Here is a 778-nt window from a genome sequence, read left to right as displayed (position 1 = left end):
CATGCCAGGGGCTGGGAAAAAAAAAAAAAAAAAAAAAAAAAAGCAAGCAACAAACCGACTGTAGAGTTTGGGGATTTTCTCTCTCTCTCTCTCTCCCTTTTTTTTTTCTTTGCTCCAAAAAATAAAACAGAAATGCACACAGCTCCACTCTGCGAAATCTTGATGTTTTTACCGTCTGCTCTCTGATACATCTAGAGAGGAGGTTGGCTGTTTTTTTTTTGCTTTTTTTTTTTTTTCTCTCTCTTTTCCCCCTCCTTACCGCTGTTCAGCTCCTTCCAAATATCGCTCCTTCTGCAAAGAAAGAAGAAATAAAACCCAAAAAACCACCACCACGACTTGATTCCCAAAGTTCCCCCAATGAGTCAGCCCCAAGCCTGGGTGTTGCATCCTCGACGTGATTTCCAGCCCCTTCCCTCCTCGGTTCTCCTCCCACGTCGAAAAAATGATAAGGGAATGGTTGCTGGAGCCTGGGGTCAGCTTTTAAACACACACACCCCCACCCCCAAGCTGGCTGGCTTTGAGGGGGGGGCTTTTCTTTTTTTCCCTTTTTAATTTTTTTTTTTTTTTCCCCCCTCGTAGTTTTATGAATGAAACCACTCGCCTGAGCTGGGAGTAACATCCCTGCCCTGAAACTCCGAAAAACTGGTGAAATCCAAGGCGGGGAGGGAGGGGGAGGACGCGGCGGCGCGATGGGCTCATCCAAAAACCCCAAACCCGAGGATTTCAGAACATTTTGCGGAGTAAGTGAAAAGTGGTTTTGCCGCGGGGGGGAGCGGGG

The sequence above is a fragment of the Egretta garzetta genome, unplaced genomic scaffold, assembly GCF_000687185.1.
Source record: "Egretta garzetta isolate BGI_Z169 unplaced genomic scaffold, ASM68718v1 scaffold275, whole genome shotgun sequence".
In the NCBI taxonomy this organism is placed as follows: Eukaryota; Metazoa; Chordata; class Aves; order Pelecaniformes; family Ardeidae; genus Egretta; species Egretta garzetta.
This window is presented reverse-complemented; position numbering follows the sequence as displayed.